An 8,562-nucleotide genomic window follows, 5' to 3' on the forward strand; every position below is an offset into this window, starting at 1 on the left:
TGTTGACAAGTAATTGACAATATGGGCAAACCATGGAGGACGGCTAGAGGAGATTGCGAAAAGTTGTTCGTCAGGAAATTTTTCTTTGACCTCATCTATGCCTATCGTGTGTTCAACTAAGATCCTGGAGATGTGATCAGCTACCACATTCTCAGAACCCTTCTTATCTCGAATTTTCAGATCAAATTCTTATAAAAGAAGGATCCATCTGATCAAACGCGATTTAGTATCTTTCTTTGAGAGGAGATGTTTCAGAGCCGCATGATCAGAGTAAACTAGAACCTTAGACCCTAACAGATATGAGCAAAATTTTTCAAGGGCGAACACTACTGCTAGTAGCTCTTTTTCTGTTGTGGTGTAGTTTAATTGGGCATCAGAAAGAGTCTTGCTAGCATAATAGATCACATGTGGCTCCTTATTGATTTTTTGGCCTAAGACGGCACCTATTACAAAGTCAGAGGCATCACACATAATCTCAAATGGAATGGACCAGTCAGGGGGTTTTATTATGGGTGCTGTTGTCAGGGCTGTTTGTAATGTGTTGAACGCTTTCAAGCAGTCTTCATCAAAGACAAATGGTGTATCCTTGGCCAACGATTGCACAAGGGTCTTGAAATCTTGCTAAAGTCTTTGATGAAGCGTCTATAAAATCCGGCATGACCTAAGAAAGATCGTATTTGTCGGACCGAAGTAGGGGGTGGTAGTTTTGAAATAACCTCAACTTTGGCTTTATCTACCTCGATCCCTTTTTCAGAAATAATATGTCCTAATACAATTCCTTTCCGCACCATGAAATGGCTCTTTTCCCAACTTAGGACAAGATTTGTCTCCATACACCGTTTAAGAACTTTGGAAAGATTATGGAGACAATCCTCAAAGGTGGTTCCAAACACAGAAAAATCATCCATAAAAACTTCAAGATATTTGTCCACCATATCCGAAAAAATGGCCAGTATGCACCGTTGAAATGTAGCGGGTGCATTGCAAAGCCCGAATGGCATACGCCGAAAAGTGAAAGTGCCATAGGGGCAGGTGAAGGTAGTTTTTTCTTGATCATCTGGAAATACAGGTACTTGATTGTACCCTGAATAACCATCAAGAAAATAGTAGAAACTTTGTCCTGCTAACCGTTCTAGGATTTGGTCGATGAAGGGCAATGGAAAATGATCCTTCCTAGTAACGGCATTCAGTTTTCTATAATCTATGCATACTCGCCATCCAGATGATATGCGAGTTGAAAGTAGTTCATCTTCTTCGTTCTCCACCACAGTAATACCAGATTTCTTAAGTACTACTTGAGTGGGACTGACCCATTTACTATCGGATATGGGGTAGATGATTCCAGCATCTAACCACTTTACCACCTCTTTCTTTACTACTTCATGCATGTTTGGGTTCAATCTCCTCTGCATATCTCTATGGGGTTTGGCATGTTCCTCAAAATGAATATGGTGCATGCAAATGGAGGGGTCAATTCCTTTTAAATCGGCAATGGACCAACCGATAGCCTCTTTATGTTCCTTCAGAATACCAACCAATTGTGCTTCCTGATTAGGGGTCAAGTCTGATGCAATGGTTGCCGGGAGGGTGTCATTGAGTCCTAGAAATACATACTTAAGCATAGCAGGAAGAGGTTTCAATTCTAACGTAGGTGGTGATTCTAAAGATGGGACTATTGGTGTACTGGCTAATGTGGGCAATGGCTCATACTTGATTATCCATGGAGGAGTGGTTTTATCATGTGGTGTATCTAACAAGATGTTAACTTCTCTCATATATTCCTTAAAGTCACACACTCCAAAGTGAGCCAAGCAAGTATCTAAGGGGTCTGGTGCTAGAATTATGGGTGTTGCATCTTCTATAATATCTTCTAGTGTATCTACTTCGAAGCAACTATCCATTGATGGTCCTTGGAAAGCACCAAACACATTCAGTCTTAGTTTCTTATTCCCAAACGATACGTCCATGACTCCTGTCCTACAATTAATGCATGCATTTGCCGTAGCTAGGAAGGGTCGTCCTAAGATAATGGGAATTTGTCTGGGGTTGCCACTTAATTTCATATCGAGAACCAGAAAATCAACTGAAAAGTAAAACTCATCTACCTTGACTAAGACATCCTCAAGCATTCCACGTGGTTCCTTAATTGATCTGTCGGCTAACTGCAGTGTGACTGATGTGGGTTTCAGTTCTCCAAATCCAAAAAGTTCATACACCGAACTAGGTAAAAGATTCACACTTGCCCCTAAATCTAGAAGAGCTTTTTCAATGTGATAATCTCCTATAACACAGGAAATAATGGGGGCTCTTGGGTCCTTAAGCTTTGAAGGAGTGGCATGCTGGAAGACAGAACTAGCCTGTTCAGTGAGACGTACTTTCTTTGGGATTTATGATCTAGATTTACGTTTTTGGATGCACAAATCCTTCAAAAATTTGGCATAAGCAGGGACCTGTTTGATTGCGTCTAGAAGGAGAAGATTAATTTGGACTTGCTTAAACAATTCCAACATCTCATCAAGTTTTCCTCCCTTCTTATCTGCAGGAATAGGGGCTTTCAGGGTATCCGAAAATGGGGCTTTAGGCAAGTAAGATGATTCTGGTGTAGTTGGTTCCTTCTCTATTTTCAGGTCCTCCTTGTTCTTGGGTGATTTGGATTCGGTTAGAGGTTTAGGATCGGTCTCATTGGTTTTACTAGTGTGTTCAATGACCTTCCCACTTCTCAGAGTCATGATTGATTTGGCATGTTCAGAAAAAGCTTCTGTGGTATTAGAACTCTCTATCACAAATTGCCCTCTTGGGTTGCTCTCGGGTTGGCTAGGTAATTTTCCTCCTTCCCTCCTACTGAATGCAGTTGCTAGTTGACCTATTTGGGTCTCTAGCTTAGCAATGGATTGTGTGTGGGAGTTAAGAGTCTGAGTGTTGACTTCTAATCATTCTAGTGCTTTCAGGACTTTTTTCTCAAAAGCTGAGCTGTGACCAGTAGTAGATGGTTGAGGAATATTTTGAAATTGATGGTATGGTCCATGCCTATATGTTGGGTCTTGATATTGAGGTCGAGGTGTGGCAGGACCAACCACTGATTGTGGTCTCCAGAAAAAATTTGGATGGTTTCTCCAGCCGGGGTTATAAGTGTTCGAATATGGATCGTTTCCTGGTCTGCGAGCTTGTTGGACTTGAGCTTGCTGAATCTACTCGTGCACAAACTCAGAAAATTGAGGTGCGGCTGGGCATTCACTAATAAAATGGTTCGAACTTGCACACAATGCACAAACTTCTTGGATTGGGTTAGGTGGAATCGGGGATTGTCCAGTATTTAGAAGACGATCTAACTTTTGGGACAGTTCATCTACCTTTTGATGGATATCTATGGTATTTCCTACTTCATATATTCCACCTCTTTTTGGGTTTAACATGGGTTTATCTCTAATAGAGGCAGACATATGATGTAATGAATTTTCACTTAAAATTTCAAACAGTTGCCATGCCTCATCCTCACTTTTCAGCATGAATGTCCCACCGCATGATGCATCGACCATTTGTCGATGTCTTTCAGAGAGTCCATTATAAAAACATTGGATTAACTGCCACTTGGGTACAGCATGGTGGGGATATTTTCTAATAAGGTCCTTTAATCTCTCCCATGTTTCATGAAATATTTCTCTATCTAATTGGAAAAAACTAGTTATGGTTTTTCTTATTTGATTAGTTTTTCCTATGGAAAAATATTTCTTGAGAAACTCTCCTTGCAGCTGGTCCCAGGTTGATATAGTCATGGAATCCAAAGTATGTAGCCAGTATTTGGCTTTGTCCTTAAGTGAAAAAGGAAATAATTTTAACCTAAGAGCATCATCGGAGAAGTTATGAATTTTGACAGTTGAGCATATCTCAAGAAATTCTTCAAGATGTTTATAAGGGTCCTCATTACTAAGTCCATAAAATGAAGGTAACATTTGGATTATACTGGACTTAATTTCATATTGAGTGGCCTCCACAGGGGGTACTTGAATACAAGGAGAGTAGGTATATGTGGAAGGAGTAAAGTACTCCTTCAATTGCTTGGGTGGATCATTCTCTTGATTTCGGTCCATATTTTTACGTCTGTTGGCTCTAAAGGTTCTTTCTATTTCTGGATCAAAAGGTTGGATTTCTGGTCGTAACGATTTACGGCCAAGCATACACCTTACAATTATACTGTAGAGCAAACACAAAAAATTTTTCTTTTTATAATATATATTTTTATAATAAAGTGAGAAAAGAATGAAGAAAATCTAAAAAGGAGAACCTAAGAATCTTAAATCTATGAAAAGGGAGAAATTAGTTAATGTTTAGATGTTAATTGCAATCAACTTAAACAATCATAGACTCTCTATCCTAAGGTTAACTTAGATCTAGACAGCTCCTAACTTTCAAGACCGCCTTTGAGCACTCCAAGCTCAAGACTGACTAACTGACTCGGCCAGGTAAGCATAAGATGTGGGAGGTTCCCTGCTCGTTGCTTTCTTTAGACACCAACTAAGTTGGCCAGGTCAGTCAACGGAACCAATTGAAAACCACTTTCTTTAACCACTTGCCTTAGACACCGAGCAATTAACCAATCCGCACTTGGTTCAACTCTAGAGCTTTCTTATCCTATTGAGCTTGAAATTCCTAGGGCTGACGTCTAGTTGATTTTAAATTAAGGTCTAGGTTATGCAAATGCAAGGGAGTGATTTGTGGGCCAAGGAAGGGTGATCAAATCCCCACCTTATCTGGTTAATGGGTTATTGCCCTTAACATTAATTATGAAGATGCAATGCAAATAAACAAGGTGTCCAATCAAGTTAGAAATTTTTATATTTGAGGTTACGCTATTTTAGTTAAGTGTTATGAAATGTCAGTGGCTTTTTTTTTTAAATTTATAGTTTTATCTTTTTATATATTTTTTTTAATTTTTTTTAGTTTTGCAAGAAAATAAATTTAAGTGATTAAGTCTAAAAAGCAATAAATCACTAGGCTATAAAAAGTAGCAAATTATTCTAAGCAGCAAAATTCCTAAGTAGTAAATTAGTTATGCAAGATAATTATGTAATTATGCAAATAAGATTATCTAGCTAGAAAGCACTGAAAAAAATTTTAAAACGAGAAATAAAAACTGAAAAAAAAAAAAAATTTTTTTAATTTTTTAATTCAACCGTGCCAAGATCTCCGGCAACGGCGCCAAAATTTGATGCGTAGTCGTTGATAGCACCAAAAATAACTCTATTAACTACGTAGGTAGGATGAGTCGAGATCGTATCCTCAGGGACCTTGGGCTAAGTTGAGATTGCAAGATAAAAGAAAGAAACGTTGTTTTTGATTTAGAAAATAAATTATCTTAAAATTGAGGTAATTAAAAATAAAGAGCTCGGGAGTTTTGAATTACTTTGCACTAGCAGAGTTGTATCTTTTTTTTTTTAATTAAATGGATACAATTAATCTTAAGAAAAATACCTGTCTTTCCTCGGCACACACCGTACCCATAGATCATGGCGCGTCTCTGGAAAGTATTAGGTAAATAACTCTTCTTTCCTCGGTACATCCCGTATCCATAGATCACGGCGCGTCTCCGAAAAGTAAAAGTTATTCCTAATATTAATCTAACAAGAAAGTATAAATAAAAATATATAAAGGAGAGCAAATAAAGAACTCATGATAATTTAAATAAAAAGCATAATCTTTATTGTATATAAAGAAATACAGGAAAGTTTAGAACAATAAACCATCTCTGTGTCGTTACAAAATTTCTTCTCCACTCCCGAGACTGCTAGCCTAGCTGCTCATGAAGTAGTCCCTTTCTATTCTTCTATGTAAGGCTCTAGAAGAATTTCTGGGCTCCCCCTCTAATGGGAGTACAAAAGCATTTTTATAGGTATTAGGAGGGAGGAGTTTTACATGATTTTCCGATGTGAGACTAAAGAAAATATAAATCTTTCCTTTCAAAATATTTCTAAATATTAATTTTTTTCTTTAATAAGCATCTGTTCGACTGCAATCAAAAATTCCTTGCGAACCCGTCTGCCGCGTGCCCACACCCGCGTGATGCCGCATCCACGCCGCATCCATGCCTCACGCGTCCGTCCTGCTTCCACGTGCCGCGTTCACCCCGCATCCACGCACGTCCCGCGTCCGTGCGTTCATGCGCAGGCATTCACGCACGCGCGTTCACGCCCCCCAGAGCCTTTCTTTCTTTTTTTTTGAATTCACGTGAAACATGCTTTTTATATTCCAAAAAGAAACAAAAGTTTCTTCATAATGACATCTATATCCTTTTGGATTCCTTGCATAGTATCTTCATTTTCTATAATACCGGATGCATCTTTTTTTCATTTTAATTTTATTTTAAGTCTAATTTTCTTCAAACTTGAGTCTTTTTGATCTATGAATCAGACTCTTTGTATCGACGATCACCTTTCCTGTAAAACATAGAAAGAAACATCAAATTCTTAATAAATAAGATAAATTAAATATAATTTTTTAATTTAAAATACTTAAATTAAGTGTTTAACAGTTGTCCTCTTAATCAAGGAGTGTAGAGACACTGGTATAGCAGATAGGTGAGATGTAAGGGTATATAATCATTGAACGTGACCAACTTCAGAGTATTCTGCTGTCGAGAATGTCTCTGATGGGATATAGGTATAAGTGTCCCTTAGACCTGAGATCGTCTTGGTGACTTGCAAGTAACTCACTGTGCTTTGATACTGGACAAACTAAATTTCTAATTCAGTGACGGAAGGCTTCTGGGCATAGTCAAGTACTTGCAAAGTCAGAGTGTGATCAAGATGGGATTGACCACTCCAAGAGTTGGAGAAGAATGAGTCGCTGTATTTCAATTTAGCAAAACCTTGGCCAAGGTAATCCATCAGATGGATTTGATATTTTGAAATACAATGTGGACAACCTGATCAGAGTTGACAGTTGAACTCTGAGGTGTCCTATGAGCATTTTGGTCAAGGGGATGAATTATATGAAAACTATATCCGCATGGGTTCTAAGGATGTTGTTCTACATATTTGACCTATCCGACCGTCAGGTACCATTGCTAGATGGTCACTTCGATTAGTACAAGAATTTATTCTTGTACTACTGGTTGAGGTTCGGACCTATGAGGTCACACACATTAGAGTTCACGATCTGATCGGATGGTTGATCAATGATTAAAAATCATTCTAGGGTTAAACGCTCAATACGATTGACATTTAACCTAGTGCAAGTATTGCAGGAGGATCGATTAGCAATTCGATTGCTAATTAGCTTAATTTGATTAAGCCAATGGGCTGAGATTAAGTCTAATTGAATATGATTTAATTAGATTTGATTTGGGCTTGATTGGATCAAGTCCAATTGATTTATTGGATAAGCCAAGTGCAAGGAAAAACTAGTCTTAGTCCAATTAGGACTTGGGTCAACCTAATTTCTAATTCGATTAAAAAATTAAATTAGATTTAAATATAATTTAATCAAATTAAATTAAGTTTTTAATTAGATTAAGATCTATTTTAATTGGGTTGATTTGATTTTAGTTTAATTTGGTTTGAGAAACCAAATTTGAACAAGTCATAGATTGAATCCTAGTAAGACTAGGATTCCACCTTGCGCCACCTTAGCCCCCCATGCCCACTCTCTCTTATTTTGTGTGACAAAATCTTCTCTCCCAAGCCTTCACTCATGCCCAAAGCTTTCCACTTTTTCTCTCTTACATGGAATGTAGTTGTGGACCAAGGCAAAGTAGGAATTAGTTTGGATTTCAAATTCTATGAGATAGAATTTTAGGAAACCAAAAATCTTTCTTTATGGCACTGATTTTATCCAGATTTTTTTTGAGATTTTTATAACTTTTATGGAACATATTGTATGCCTTTTTTTGGTGGTCCATGATAGAAAAAGAAGGAGGGGGTGCCCAAGAGTTGGGCACCACTTGTCTTGCCCTGTTTGGATTTTCTTTGACTAGGTATTTGACCTAGACAAGGATTCTATATATCTCATTATTTAAGATGAATTTCTTTTTGAGATTTTTATGTATTATAGAGCATTGAGAGATATTTGGGGCATGTGAAAATTAGGGAGAAAGAGTGTTGGGGTGTAGAGATATAATAGACACAAAACTAAGTGTCTAGGTAAGAGCAAAGAGAAGAAGAAGAGGGTCTTCTTCTAGGGTTGCTGAGTTCACCCCTTCCTTTCCTCCATCTATGAGTTTTCTGAGAGTATCTCACATCTAAAACTCCTTCTCCTACTTCTCATCTTTGAAAGAGTCCAAATTAAGAAGAAGGAGGCATCTGATCGACCATCGAAGAAGGATCAGCACAGTACTAGCATACTGTGCTGATTTTCTGGATCAGGATTTCTGATCGTGATTCATGGGCTCATGTGGACGACTCCTAGAGGTCGGACGTATGTGTGGCTCACAACATCATCCTCAAGCTCAGATCAGTAAAGTTAGAATGTCTAACTTGCAAGGTAATAGATCTGATCTATTATATTTTACATACATTAGATGTAGTATAGAAACATGTTGATATGATCAACATGTAGTTCTTTCTCTTT

General features: G+C 37.9%; 1 non-coding gene across 1 annotated transcript; it reads left to right on the forward strand.

Moving 5' to 3' along the window:
* Window positions 1–3,595: 3,595 nt before the first annotated feature.
* On the forward strand, window positions 3,596–3,701 carry LOC140854475 (small nucleolar RNA R71). Its single transcript, XR_012137692.1, has one exon. It is a non-coding gene; the product is annotated as a small nucleolar RNA R71 (small nucleolar RNA).
* Window positions 3,702–8,562: the final 4,861 nt, after the last annotated feature.

Source organism: Elaeis guineensis, chromosome 16, assembly GCF_000442705.2.
Source record: "Elaeis guineensis isolate ETL-2024a chromosome 16, EG11, whole genome shotgun sequence".
Lineage (NCBI taxonomy): Eukaryota > Viridiplantae > Streptophyta > Magnoliopsida > Arecales > Arecaceae > Elaeis > Elaeis guineensis.